The sequence below is a fragment of the Plectropomus leopardus genome, chromosome 15 (genome assembly GCF_008729295.1).
Source record: "Plectropomus leopardus isolate mb chromosome 15, YSFRI_Pleo_2.0, whole genome shotgun sequence".
Lineage (NCBI taxonomy): Eukaryota > Metazoa > Chordata > Actinopteri > Perciformes > Serranidae > Plectropomus > Plectropomus leopardus.
In genome coordinates, this window is record NC_056477.1 from 5191714 (window position 1) to 5207517 (window position 15804).

Sequence of the window (15804 nt, forward strand, 5' to 3'; positions counted from 1 at the left end):
AACAAAGGTCTGCACACTGTTGCTCTGTTAAGTGCAAAAATCCACAAATAGCATTTTGGTTTTAATCACAATCCTCAACAAATTTGGATATGCCAATGCCATTTCACAAGCTGGCCGTTGTTTAGGTTTTCAATACTACTAACTAAATATCATTAGACAAGAGGAGTCACAGTCTGCACGGCATACCATCTTGGCCAAACATTTTCCTGTCATTATTTATAAAAATGTTCCTTATTTGAGTGTCCAGTGGCCTACTATAATATGATATAATATAATATAATAATGCCAGGGACATTTGTTGAATGTTACCCATTTTCTCTCTTCCTCAGTTTCCTGTCTGTAACTCTATAGTCACTATGAAATACTTCTATAGGCAAAATGTCAGAAAAATACTAAAAAAAAGTCCCTTATTAGGCAAAATTACAGAAAATGTAAAGATTTGTGAAGATGCAAAGTCTCTCCACTTCAAATTCTCACGATTGCTAAAATAGATAACAGAAATAATGCAATTTGGATTATTATTTGTCATTAATTTAAGAGATTTTGTATACAGTGTAAGAGTGGGGATCAATACACGGACACCAAATCTCTTTTTTTCCCCTTGTTTTAATTATATAAATCAATCTTGCAAATGCAAATTTAACTTTTGGTAGCCTACTATAAATAATAAAATACATTTCTTTTACAGTTCGCTCAGAACAGTTGGCTGCAATAAAACTGACTAACTCTAGATGAACAGACTAAAATCCTAATTTCTTATTAGATCAAACAGATGTTGACAAAATTTTCCTTTGGGGACATAATTTGCAATTGAGAAAAAGTAATAAATCGCAATATGTGTTCATAATACTCCTATAGCAATGCATTTACAATCATGATAATATTGTATCATGACTTAAGTACTGTGATAATATCGTATCATGATAGTATTGTTTCGTGGGGCGTCTGGTGATTCCTGCCCCTCAGACATGCCAAATGTGGGGATTTGCTCATTTTCATTGTTTAATTTTGTTGTAGATATCTTTGGACTGTTGGTCAGACAAAACAAGTAGGGCTGTACCTTGAAAGTTAGAGGCTCGAATCATGAGTCGGTGACCCTCTGTTGACTGAGATCACTTCAAATCGAACAGTTGTTTTTTCTGTGCAGTGCACTTCTGGGGAGGTTTTGGTCCCCAGATTTTGCTGCAAAGTGAGTGCTATTTTTCACGCTGCTCTTTGCAGCTGCTGATATGCAGACAGTGACACGAAGGGAGAAAAGATTGCACAGTAAGGTGAAGAAATGGTGAATTTACAGCTTACAGCAAGTTAATAGGATACAGGCTCTGGCTTTTGTTGATGACTAATGTTGCCAAAAAAATGTTATGCATTCATGATATGTCGTTAGCGCTGTTAGCTCGTTTACTATGACGTGAATGCTGCTGTCACACTGAACATCTCTGTTCAAACTTAAAAACTTACTATGGAGAACAAAACAAACCCAATTCTGGGTGGGATGCAGCCATAAAAACAAGAAATTTAAACCTGTCACCTTGGACTCTGATTGGCATTTGTTACTATTTTCTAATCATTTTAATCACTTAATCCAAAATATATTGATAAATGAATATTATAAGTTGCAGCCCTGTAAGCCTAAAATAGAGTTTAGTTAATTTGTGCACTTTCAGCCGATTTAAATCCATTGGACTGATCACGCGTCACACAAACTGACTGATAACACAGCTACAGTTTATTCTATACAGCAGCACGAAACAATACATGACAAAAACTCCCTGCAGTCAATGGAGTCATCAGTGACTCTAACGTGAGACAACACAATGGAGACTGAACAGTAAAGCACAAGACATTCTCAAGCATCAGTAGGACAGCCACGTGCACGCACGCACACACACACACACACACACACACACACACACACACACACACACAAACACACACACACACACATCGACAGAATACACAGAGGTACATCCTGTTATTGTCAGATCATTCATGTGGATTGTGGCCGTGTTCATTGTGTCCCTGTGAGGGTGTGTGTGTGTGTGTGTGTGTGTGTGTGTGCGCGTGCGTGCGGGTGGCAGAGGGATGAAGAGAGAAAGAGAAAGAGAACGAGAGTGGGAGTGAATGAGAGAGGTGTTGTTATATAATTAGCTTACAGACAGTCCCGGGGATTTGGTGCGCACGCGTGCACAAACACACACACACACACATGCACGCACGCACACATGCACGAATGCACGCACGCACGCACACAGGTGGCAAAACTGGTTCACCAGCTCCCGCCCACACACATTCATAAAACTGACTGAATGACAGACTGACTGGGTGACAGCAGACAAACAGCCTGCACAGAAAACCAGCTACAGATTCTCCCACAAGGTCTGCACTTTTCTGTAAACACACACACACACACACACACACACACACATTCACACATGCTTACAATAAAAAGCTTCTTCTGAAACCACTTCATCAAATTAGACTTTTCCATTCAGATATATAAAGGTTTGTTGTGTTTGGGCTTTATAGACACACAAGCCCAAACTTATATTTGCAAGTATTTTGCAACATTAAATAAAGACATTCAGTGTTGACCTAAAAACATAACTGGAAGTGTAAAATTGTTGTTGGCAGACTGGAACTTCAGTGGTGAAGTTTGCAGGCAGGTGTCATTTCACTTGACATGTCAAGCCACAATCGGCGGAGGCAAACAGTCATTCAGGTTCTGCTGAGCCACGTGGGAAACTCGAATGGCAACAAAGGAAATTGACTGAATATAGTAACGTCAATGATCTATTTATAATTCCATTATTTCATATCTTGAGAGGAAGCAATCAAATGTTCTTTACAGTTCCTGCCCAGAGACTACCGTGCAGGGTACTGAATATGAAAGTGCAACAAGGCTTCTGGTAACTGGCTTTTTCTAAGAACTTATTAATGTCATTTCACGTCTTCACAACCTACTGAGGTTATATGTTTGACTGGCACATTTGACTTGAATTGTTGGTGATATTGGATTAGGATTGCTCTGGGTGGCAGCATGCTACCTGTATGGTGAGCCATGCATTTGTGTCATTTTCTGTAGTGCTTCAAAAGGTCTTTGCATGGTGGAAACATCCAGTGGAGTAGTGGTGGTTCATGAGGTGGATGTACCATTAGTGAGATAAGATTCCTATGTAGTCCATTGAATTTTTGGGTGTAAACAGTCAGGAAAAGAGGTGGATACAACCAATACACTCCACATGCAGATCCCACCCACTACGCCACTGTAAACATCTAAAGGAGTGAATATAAAAAGGCTTGAAGATGGTCTCTAACCAAAAGCCTGCTTATTATGAAGATTATTGAACAGATTTAGGTGCCAACATGCTTTTTCATGCATTGCGACAGTTTTAAAGCTCTAACATTGTTGCAAAATATGTTAGTTTTCTCTCTTTATTTTGTGAATAAAATCTAAGGGGTACAAGGGATTTATAAAAGTAATTCAAAATGACTGATGAAAATTGTTATTCAGATAAATAACCTTCATTTTCAAATAAACACGCGAGTCGTGTGTGTACATGTTGTGTTAGGAGGATGTTGGCGTTAGGGAGGTTTTCTAACCTCTCTGCCTGATGTAACAGATATCGTGACCAGAAACCAGTAAAGTGTATTTAGGCCTGTCACCACTCTTATCGACTTATCTAGGTCAGCAGAAATGATTGAGGTCATGCCCATATTTAATTCAGTATTGCCAGTGTGTTTATATGTGTGTTTGTTTAAACAAACACACATATAAACACACAGAAGAATAAACAGCAGGGTTCCCACTACTAATATATGATTTGGGTAAAGCGTGTTAATCGAATGAACAGAAAAAAACTATACTTAGACACATTTTTCTGCCATTTCTTGTCATATTAGAGCTTTTTGCTCGTTGAAAGGGTGTTTTTGCATTATTATGCTATTACATTATCTTTATAAAGTGCCCCAAAAATGATCGAATGATCGCCCTGGTTCCATCATCAAAAAGCCTATTGGATTTTTCCAATGGATTTTGGAAACACATTTATGATACTTGGGCCAAGTGTATTGGAGAACTGTGGCGATTGACACAAAAACGTGAATGGTCCTACTATGGCGGGATCTGAGGGAGAGAAGCAGCTCTGTATGTAAATGTAAACAGCTCATTCTAGGGAAAGGAAAACACAATTATTCGTAGTTTTAGGTGATTATACACTAAAGAAAAGAGTTATTAATATTATGTTCAAGTTCTGCCAATGGATCCCCCTAAACCCTTCACACTGGACCTTTAAACTGACAGTTATATCATTTATTGCAATTACTTATGGGACAGTGTATTGTTGTGACAGGCCTAGTTGTATTCCTGTGGGCAGTCATAGTTTGTATGTAGATTTTGTGACACTGAAAAAAATGTCTAGTGTGAAAATCCACTCTGCTGCTTTTATATCAAAGCACTACAGCGGTTTAAACATGACTCAGACACATGTACGACACCATTCACAGACAGAACCACACATCCAGTCTACCCACATACAGAAATAACACCAAATTCTGTGCTATATAAGCACATGTGCTTTAAGATACACGACACCAGCTATCAGCTCTCTGAGATGAACTTGTCACATTTTTGGCCGTCTTGTGACCCGTGTTTAGAGCCCCCGTCTGCCGACAGGCCCTGTAATCTGTGGTTGGAGCACACAGACGGCCACAAAACCAGCAGCAACGCGCTACTTTAATACACTTGGGAGTGACCACTCATTCTGGCACAAATAAACACACATACATTTGGGAACTGTGAATCTAATTCTGTCCACACTAATGCGGCACGAGGTGCAGATGCTGAAAAAAGGACTGTGACGCCCACCTTAAGAAAGATGGTTGAAACACTATTTATAATCAACTATTTGAGCATAAACAGTCTTTTACTTTATGCACACGTTTTTCCAGACATTACAGATGCCTAATATTTGACCAAAGAAGGAGTGCTGCAGGTGTGTTTTGTATCCACATGATTTTTCTCAAACTGCATTCAGAACCTTTCAAACCCTGAGAAAATTGGCTTGTTTGTTTTTTTAAATGGGGAAAAAAGCAATGAGCAACTTGGCAATAAGTATTACGGAAATTGTAATAAATAAGTAAATTTAGATTTTTTTTTATAAAGACAGGATACAATGTCTAAATATAATTATCTTAATTATATATCTAAAATAAATGTACATGATTATTATTACTTAAAGACATTTTTTAGGTATTTTTTGTTTTGCATTTTTTAAATTATTTATTTATTTTGATTTTTAAAAAAAAATATCTTACTTTATTTTATATTTTGTGCTTATTTTATGTATAATTCTTGTACTTCTTACAATTTCTTTTCTTTTTCAAAATTTCTGGGTCATTTCTTTCTAAGTTGCTCATTTCCTTCTTCCCATATTTTTTGTAAGAAATCAAGCCAATTTGGTCAAGGTTTCAAGGGTTTAAAAATGCAAGCACCTTTTACAGTTGGGTAGGATGAGGACCATAAAGTTTGCGTCAGAAGTTGAGTGATGACTCAGATCAGAAGGAAGATTGAGGGGAACTCAGCACCTCACTGATAAGGAAAGAGCCGGCAATTTATGTACCACATCCTCTTCTAATTTGATACAAGCTGCTGCCATCAGGTCGAAGGTTCAGGGTGTGTCTGGCTCCTATTTCTTAAGACCGGCACTGCACTGTAGCTGCTCAACGTCTTTCACTTTTCCACAATACACTGTTGCCCGTTGGTGGTCAGTGTGTTGTGAATGTTTTTTTAATGTGCCTTTAGGCCATGTTTCTGGTTTAGTGCCCGCTGACTTCCTCCCAACCTGACTCACAGTCTACTCCAGCTAGCGTAGGCGGCATTCGATATAACGATACAAAGTTTGAGTTACAGTGCAGTGAGCATCGTGACAATCACTCACAGCACTAAATTCAACAAACTGGTATGCAAAATGCCAATAATTTCATTGAGCAAACTGCAGCCACAGATGTAAAACAGTATAGACAGGTTGTCCTGCTAACATGTTCAATAGTGCTCTTTTTCTAGGGAGTAAAAGATACTTCTAGCTCTATACAAGTCAGCGCAATTACTTTGTGTACTATTTTAAGGCAAATTTTATATTTGCAATTTCAGTCTGCACAATTTGAGGGTTAATGGAAATCCACTTAAAGACTTTGAAGGTGTGTTATTTGATTCAGGCAGGCATAGCATTTGCTCTGTGAATGACATGCAACCAATTCTATATTACACAAACTCGTAACAGAGGTCCCCTCTATTTCTGCATTTCATTCAGTTAGTGCAGCAGTACTGTGTTTGAAGCAACCATTCTGTGCTGTCTATTTCTATGCCCGCTCCACACCTTGCAAACAAGTCTGCATTATAATGCAGGAAATGAGCTGTGGGTGGAGTGCACACCTGTAGATTCGCTGCCAAGCCGCATTAGTGCACCGTCAATGAACTCTCGAGTTCAATTTGTTAAATTTATTTGTCTGTAAGCCACATTCTGCACGCATTTACTTGAAAATACCACCAAATTAGAGCTGGAACAAATAACTTTTATACACACATTCTTTTAGAGTGCTACTTAGTGAGCTGGAGCTTGCAAATACCTGACATGGTCTGTGTCTAACAATATTGCAATAAAACAGTAAAGGGGGCTGGGGAGCAGGCTGGTTATCAGGTCTGGAATCCAGCTCATGTGTGACAGATAAAAAGGGCCAGTGAGGGCAGCCCAGCCATGTGTGATAAGGGCGGCTATACTTCCTCTGATAAGGAATGACTGGCCGCACCTCTGCCTGATCAACAGAACCACACACACACGCACAGGGTCCGCCTCTGTAGAGCTTCACACACACACACACACACACACACACACACACACACAAACCACATGCCCCATCTGCAGCGATCAGGAAGTGAGTCAAAGGTACCACAGTCAGGATTATTTGATTATTGGTTTGTACTTCTGATGCACTGATCAGTGTTTTACAGCTGGCACTCCTGTACGGGGTCAACAGCAGTGTCACAGTTACAGTGCAGAAACTTATAGTCGTGTGAATTTTGTTTATCAAGTGAGAATACCAAAAAAGAACCAGCTATGTTCTAGTTATAGCGACTCAAATGTGAAGATTTAGACAATTTTCTCTGGTTCAAATCATTAATTTCATGTCTCTGGATTTTTTGTCTGTTGTTCATACTTTTTTAACACGTGTAAGGCCTTTCTTGATCTTTTTGACCTTTAATTGACAAAATAATTTATTAAATAAGTTAAATATTACTATGAATTTTCTAAACCCCCATTTTATAATCCCCTGTTAAAAAAAGTCCAGCACTTCCTACAAACAGTATAGTTTAAAGAAACACCTATGAATTGATGGATTTGAGGTTAAAAATCACAACTTTGTATATACAGCATGTGCTATATATGCATTAGAATTATTCATTATTGCAGATTTATTTTAGTTGGTGCTGGACCACATAAAAATTGCAGTTATATGGAGTTTTTTGGGGGGTTTTCAATGTATTTCTGATTTAAATGGGTTGCTAGGAAGAAAAAAAAGATGAGAAACTAATCGGCCAAAAGTGTGTATGATGGGTATTGGATATATAAGTATAAGTATATATACAAGTAGGATTTTTATATACTACCCAAAGAACTACAAATACGTATGATGTCTTGTGCACACTTTTGTTACGTTTTTAGAAACAACACGAGGAATTGAAGATCATTTCTTAAATTTCATTTTCATTCATGTTTTCATTTCACTGTGAGGCTGTATAGGACAGAAACAGAGAGAGTGGTGGGGTGAAGCGAGTTCATTCACAACTATTGACCCTGAAGGTTCCCGAGGGGAAGTTTGATCGGCTTTCTGTCAATCAGCTGCAGATAAATGGAACGCTCCCATGTCGATCTGGGCAGCACAAGACTCGGGCTACTAGTGTGAGCGAGTGTGTCTGAGAGTTCACTAATATTCAGGAGCGGTAACTAGGGCTGGGTATTGATTGAAAAATTATAATACCAGTACCAATAGTAGTATCCTCAAAGTGATACCAAAATAAATACATTTCGTTTTTTAGTATAATGTTAAAGGACATATGCTGCAGTGGTTAAATCAAATACTTACATTGATTGGCTGCGTGCAAAACCATACAAATAGTAAGTTTTTCTTGATTGGGGTACAAAAAGGATGGAGTGCACGATATATTGTTTGACTTTCATAAAGTTTCAATACTGCTTGGTGCTTGGTTATTTCGATTGATAGCCTTAATGGTATCAAATACCAATAGCCAGTCATAGCATAATCTGATAACTCCCCAACCTCAACTGACGAATCACGATACAAGTTCAGACCTCATTCATGATTATCTGTCTCTTTGGGAGCAATATAATGTCAGTGCAGTTAATCATTTTAAAATGGATGAGTCAGATAGTAAGTCTGCATTATAGAAAAACACGTTTTAAGTGGTTATTAATCAAAAATTGGGAGCAAACTAGAGCTTCAAGGTCACACTGAATCAAGTCTAATTTATCGTGGGACTCCAAAGCATTGTTAGTGTATCCTATATCGTCAAAGCATTGGGATACAGCGAAATGTTGGGTTGAAAAACAACTATGTGCAAACGTTTAGGGCCCTCTTGTTCTGCGTGTTATCCAACAGGCTGTAACTACCCCGAAAGGAAGCAACCATCCCTGAGGCAACTCTGCAACTCAGCTAATTGCTTCTAAACCTCTTACAAGCAAATGAAAAGCCAACCAAGACCCTCTATAATGCCTCATATCCTCTTATACTGTGTTAGGCTCACTGCTTTGGGTCAAATGTAAGCGTTGAGGGGGCTCTCTAATACACTCTCCACATCGTGTGATCGGAATTCGTCAAAATGTCAACCTTGGTGTGTTTGATCAGGTAGTGTTCGTTTACATAAACTGTCAGACGTCAATGGTTTATCTTGTAATTGAACGGCCTGTGGTCCAGCTCCAGGGCACCACACCAACTGAAAAAGATTTGCATAATGAACACAAGGAAGTCTGTTCTCTGAGGGCTTCCCTAGTCTAAATATGCTGGTATATTTACCACTACACATGATGGGCTGCAACGCTTCCTGATGCTATTTGTGGTTAGTTTGAAATGAGCCTGCAGGCTGCCTCTATTATGCGCTGAATAGTTTCATGTAAACATGAAAACATTCATTTTCAAAGAGGCATCCGGCTGAAATAACCTAAAATGACAGTGCATTAAATTTGAAAATGAGAGAACTGTCTAAGAGTGGGGAAACTTTTGGTGTAGATCACCAAAGAAGCCGTAAGAGTGACTAAACATAAACCGAGACAGGGGAGGACCGATTTGTATGCAACTGAAATTAACTATAGTCTGCACAGCAAAATAGTTTTAGACCCGGGTGGCAAAGTCACAAACCGAACTTGATGAACGGTAAATGTCATGTGGAGAAAATCAGCGTTGGTGGGAGAAAAATTAGAAAAGCTGTTGCTGCAATTTTCTCAGATATTGGACAGAAAAACAGAGCACACAACGTACAGTGTGGTATTTGTCTACATTGGAACACACATTACATGCCATAAACTGTACTGTAACTGCTGACCTACAGTATGTGAACGATCCTACAATGTCAAGTAAGTATAAATCTGAACTGGCTACCAAAAAAAAAGTTCATCGAGTTCATTCACTGAAGAGCTGATAACAATCTTCAGTAACCAGCATAGTGGATTGTTGTATACTTGGTGTGACAAGAGGAGAGAAAAACACACTGAAGTGAATAAAAACTCAGCTATTATAATCTTGGTCATCCAGTCAGCTGATGAGCTGAGATTAGTTAAAAAAAAACAAAAAAAAAAAAAAACAGGCAAACAATCCGGGTCCATTGTTTGGTCTCCAGATATAAACAGCTCGGGCCATTATATAAAGGCTCCGGATAGCAACCAGTGATGAGCTGCTCTGTAAAACACAGGAAACACTGTGAACAAGGATCTGTTCCACATGATGTGTGTGTGTGTGTGTGTGTGTGTGTGTGTGTGTGTGTGTGTGTGTGTGTGTGTGTGTGTGTGTGTGTGTGTGTGTGTGTGTGTGTGTGGAGGGGGAGTACAGAGAGTGAGAGACAAAAAATGCAAAGAAGGTTCATTTGTGGACATGGAGTATGTAACCATATTTGCTTTGTGTGTGTGTTTTATGTTACCTGTGGATCCATATATATCATTGCATTGTATATTCATCTACACTTTGGGACACTGTCTCTGTAGATAGATAATACTGGCCTATTTTGTAGCTTGCTTGTCATGATAAAAGCTGCTAAAAAGCCCCCCGGGGTCTTTGCTCTCACACTTTCTCAATCTCTAGGACTATCTGTCTCTTTCCACGTCTTCTTTCTACAGTATATGCAAATATCGTATACATAAAGCACATGTTAGCTAGCCGCAAATAGGTCTAAATACACTACCCCTGTCTTTCCACAGTCGTCTTTCTACAGTACATGCAAATGTCGTATACTTAAAGCACATTAGCTGGAAATAGAACATATTTGCACAGTCTAAAACATCAACAGGAAATGTCAGGTTTCATGATCAAACTCTCAGAACTGTTACAGAAAAGATTTTTATACACCACTGAGCAGCCTCAACAGACCAGAATTACACTGCAGCTCCAACACATGCTGCATCTGATGTTGGGGCCAAGTCCAAATTTTTGAGTACAAGATAAAACCCAGCCCTGTTTTGCCCATATTGTGATCACTCTCACCGCATACATGCACAACAAGCAGATGAATGCGACACATTCGGGCTTGCTTTTGTATTGTGGGGAATGTGAGAAATCACTTCAGCAAAATAAGGGTAGGGGTGTAAAAAAATATGGATACACCTGAGTATCATGATATTGTGTTTTGCAACTCTGCATAGATTTTTGGAAACGCGATTGATGTTTAATTGATAGTTTACATGCAAGGATTTGTGGCCGTGATTCATTTTGTGTTTAATGCTGTGTTCCATTTACTTTGGAAGTCAGAGCTGGGAATGACGTCAGACCCGAGTTGAGCTCATTCCAGTGCAACAAGTCGGAAAACCAAGATGTTGTTAGTAATACCAGTTCTAGCCAGGTTAGGCTTTGTTAGCACTACCATTAAAAAACAGCTCATTACGTATTTTGCACATCGGCTACAAACCACATACTGTATAATATAAACACTGTGGCAACATGTCCACAGATAGTTGGATTGTGCTGTTTGTTCGACTGAACTGCTAATCACTGCGACAGAAGTCACTAGTGCAATTATCTTCATGTGCAATTAATGTACATATTTTCTTATATACAGTATGTATATATATATTTTTCATGGACCGTTTTTGTTGGCACATTGGTATTTTATTTTATTTATGTTACTGTTTTCATACTTGGCACTGTGTTTTTTTATTATCGAACATTTTAATATTTTTATATTTGTAATTATTTTTTTTACCATAGTATTATTCTTTTGGTGCTTATACTTCTTCGCACCTTGTAGCTGCTGTAACATTGTGAATTTCCCCACTGTGGGACTAATAAAGGATTGTCTTAATCTTAATCTTAATCTCAATAAATACTATATTACTCCAGTTTTCATGGGCGTTGATGCACAGAGCAGCCATGTTGAATTTTGAGCTTTGGGTTGGTGAGGTTCCCCTGACATTTCAAGTCAGAAGTATGACCTTGGGGGCTGTTCAAGTTGTATTTTCCGACGGGGAACTTGTGCAAATGGAACGCACCATTAACCCGAGGCTATTACATCCTTAAGTGTTGTGATCAGGCAGCAACTTCCAAGACTGCAAAAGAGGCCAACACAGAAATGCCAAAAAAGTAACTGCAGTTCTCTGAGTGGCCACTAGAGGCTGGCTCCAGAGGCAAGTCAATCCCAAACGGCCCCCATATTAAAATGCCGAACTTAACGGCAGAAATAAACATGTTTACAGCCTGGTACAAAAAACAGGTTTGGTCTGTATCGCTAATTTCGCTGTTCATGACAACTGTAAGGGGGGTAGAATTTTATATAACTCAACTATTTATGTTTTATTTAGGCTTAAAGGTGTGCATAATTAAGTGCAGGCCGTTTTGAGTGACAGGCTGCCTGCTGGTAGTTTCCTCGGCTCTTAGTCAGATCCACACCTCCAAAAAAACCCAAACAAGGGAGAAACTGCAGAAATGGCAATTCTGAGCTTCAAAACATGAATCCACAAACTAACGGATGACACTGTGGTAGCTAGGTCCATTATTTTTACACTCGATGATTGTAAAGTACCTTTTAGTTGAAAGAGGGTAGTTAGGTGCAAGGCTATCAAAAAACAGCGTACATGAGGATAAAGGTAACGCCTGCTCATTTACTCCATGCCACACAAGTTTAAGGACAACTTTTCATCCTGCTTGGATCAGTTCATCAGGTGAAAAAAACAAACAAACAAAAAACAATCTGAAAAAGATCGAAACATTGTCTTTAATAAACTTGTGTGGCACGGAGTAAGTGTGCAGGCGTTATCCTTTTATGTAAAGTATCTTCAGCCTTTTGACTCTTTCACTCCAATGTATCAACACATCACGAGCATAGACACAAAGAACTCGTCAACAAAACAAGCAGGCACAAAGCTCGCAACCCCTGCATTGACAATTTTCCTAAAATTTGACTTTTAAAAAATCTATATAGCCCAATATATATAATTTTGCTTACAGTGCATTGAAACGTCACCCCTGTATCATAATTAGTATCATATCGCCAGATTTTCTGCCTGAAAGGAAAGTGGGTACAACAGGAAAATGAAATTAGATTTGACACACAAAGTTTTATAACAGTGTCAGAGGTATCAATGGCTGAATTATTCCTTCAAATAAATGTGCCACTGTTACATAATTTCGTGATGCAGCTCAGAGTTATAAAGTGATACATTTTCTCTGTGACCGAGAGCAGTGTTGAATTAAAACCACTGATAACTGCTGGTGGAGAAACCTCTTCTCCGGGATCTACGATTTATTACAAGTCATTCTGCCAATTATGCATTGTGTCTGTGAAACCCCACACCTGCCAAGTTTATTATAGTCTCAATATCAAATGCTGCTAACGTAGAGAAATATATATGTGAGGAACAGAACAGTCCTGCTGAGGGAACATGCAGACCTGCTAACTCCTCACTGCTGTGTTTGCCAGTTGATGAGTGCTTTTTGTTCAGGGATGGATTATATTTCGTTGCTACGTTGACCTTAGCTGAATGTCAGCGGGCATCTCCTGTCCAATACTGACTGCGCACATGCTGACCCTGCAGCAGTACACTCCAGATCAATGCATCCTCTGCTCGTGTTGTGACTCCACGGGTGTGTGTATATGTGTGTAAGAGAGATGTTGTACTTCTATAAAAGGTAATAAATGTCTTCAGAAGGACAGGGCAAAGAGACACATCCTCCAACTGAGGACCTGATGGCTGAGGTTATAGTTTAGCTCAGGACATGTAGTCATCAAAAGGCCATTGCAGACATTAGGGACGTGTGTGCGCGCCCGTAATCACATTGCCTGCTGATAACAAAACTGACACAACAAATCTGATTAGTCCACTGAGCGAGTGAAGCATTCAGATCTTTATAGAAAAAAATTAAGTTAACATTTCAAAAAGTTAGCGAGGTTGTGAAATATTTAGCCTATGACACAGGATGCATAATCGCAGGAAAAGCTACACTGCTGCACCTTTTATCATGATACAAAAGGTATAAAGGTGTGTCTTTCATTTTCGGACCCGGTCTTAATCACATTTATTTCTGATAAGAACACAACAGCACAAAAAAACAGCAGATAACTGCACAATGATTCAGTTCCTTCCGGTAATAAAACAATAATCGCTTTTGTATGACGCTGCTTAGTGCACCCAAGGATAGCTTACATTTGTAGAAAGATACTGTTGAAATTTATGGTACAATGCAAAATGACTAACGATAAATAAACAGACTAATCGCTGTGTGCCTCTGCAACCATGACACAGTTGAACAACAGTACACCAAACTTTTTTTTTTTTTTTTACAATTTAACTGTTAGCTGACTGAACTAAGTGACATGACACAGGAGGCAGCAGACCTACGAGGAGTGAGTCTGTAAAATACATTCACATTTAGAAATGAATACACTGACTGCAGATCTGCAGCTATTGGAAGTTTTAGGTCTGCCTGGTCTGGATATAAAGAGTTATATGTGTTAGCATCAGCATTAATTAAAATGTATTTCCACTGTGGCATTTATTTGCAGAAGAGTAAATATTTAAGGGTAAACAGGTTTGATTTATACAGTAGCCCAAATTAACTGTTGTCTGATCAATATGGATAGGAAATAGGGTTGCAGTGGTATAATGTGTAACTATATACCATGGTATTAAAATTGATTGTTATCATATAGTGTACGTTTGCTTGTCTATGGTATTAAAAAAAACAACACTGCCTGTCAGACTTTTCACACGTGCTTCCATAAACATGTAGTGTAATACCATGAATTAATCTAATATTGTTGCCACCCTGATTGGAAATGCTTTTGAATAAGATTAGAATAAAAAATTAATCTTTCAGAAATAAGATTAACAATGATCAATGACATACATTTCCCCATTTCAACTTTATGACTGTCACACAATAAATCTTAGTTTTCTTGAAATTGATGAAATTTTAAACAAAGGTCTTAGGTTTTGTTTAAATAATAACACTCTTACACAGTTTAATATTTTTTAAAAAGTCTGGTTTTGTTAGAATAACGACACTTTTATACTGTTTTAATGTTAACAAACTTGTTTGACGGATCCATGGTAAGATTTGATTTGTTTTTTTTTTTTTACAAACCAAATTAAAAAAAAATACATAATCAGTGGGCCAAAAAGCGTTTGTTTTGTTACCGGAAGTCAATCAACCGTCACGTTGTGGGCGTGGCCCATGCACACCACAGCACGAGAGAGGAATCACACATATAAATTCAATGTAAATTCAACTGTGTATTTAGAAATACATGAGGCATTAAGATATCAGGGAGAAAAAAATGGTCGATTATAAAGTTTCAGACAAAACAAGACACATAAAAGAGTGAATTCAGGTCGGTTCAAAGGTGGCTGCAGCCGGTTGGTGCCTCTCATTATCGTCTGCCAACACATGACAGGCACACACTATAGGTTTCCTTTCAACTGTCCCTGTCTGTCCGCGGGACTGTGGACAGACAGTCGGTGTAGCTGGCTTCGTGCAGCACAGTGCGACCAACAGGCATGAATGGGGACGCGCTGAAGGTTAGAGGGCTTTTATGAATGAGCGGCGTCACGCAGCAGCGCAACATCCCCGACGGTGCCCTTCGCCCTTCCACCCCGCCGACAGAGATCTGCAAGGCAGGCAGTCCTACCGCGGAGTCACACAGAGACAGCAGATATCGACATGAAGTTGTTTAAACTGGGAGCCAATCATTTAAATGGTTAAAGGGATTGTTTTGGCAACCTCTGCATGCCAACATTTAAAAAACACCCTTATAACCCGCCTGGTGGTGTGTAACAATAACACGCACATAAAGGCTATAAGCGCTCCGACACCTGCCAGAATTAAACGTGCGCTAATTCAGATTAAGCCGCAGATCATTCTCGGTAAAGCTAATTTTAAGCTCCAAGCGCTTTCCATATAGGCCAGGTCTGAGGGCCTACACATTGCACGGCTCTATATTAGCTTCATTTCGCAACAGCGCGAGTCTGTCTGTGTGTCAGACACGAGCCACGAAGCTCGATCCGAAGAGACACAGACGCGTATTTTTTCAGG

The 15804-nt window shown here is 39.0% G+C and overlaps 1 protein-coding gene across 1 annotated transcript in view; it reads right to left on the bottom strand.

Moving 5' to 3' along the window:
- LOC121954615 (sprouty-related, EVH1 domain-containing protein 2-like) overlaps positions 1–15804 on the bottom strand; it is a 29009-nt gene that overhangs the window by 12025 nt on the left and 1180 nt on the right. The window lies entirely within an intron of this gene.